Source organism: Cariama cristata, unplaced genomic scaffold (assembly GCF_000690535.1).
Source record: "Cariama cristata isolate BGI_N322 unplaced genomic scaffold, ASM69053v1 scaffold26249, whole genome shotgun sequence".
Classification (NCBI taxonomy): Eukaryota; Metazoa; Chordata; class Aves; order Cariamiformes; family Cariamidae; genus Cariama; species Cariama cristata.
Window position 1 is genome coordinate 2,773 of NW_009635606.1, and position 209 is coordinate 2,981.

Sequence of the window (209 nt, forward strand, 5' to 3'; positions counted from 1 at the left end):
CCACTGGAGAAGAAAACAGTCTCCTTTCAAAACCAGCACAGCTCTCATGACCCGTTTGACTTTCCCAGATTTGAGGCTGACAAAGAACCACAGGCAGCACCAGCGACCCCCAGGATCAGGCACCCACCCCCCCGCACGGGTAACGGCAGGCATCGCATGAACCTGCGAACGCCACTGGGACAGAACCCCCTGTGAGCCCGGAGCCGACA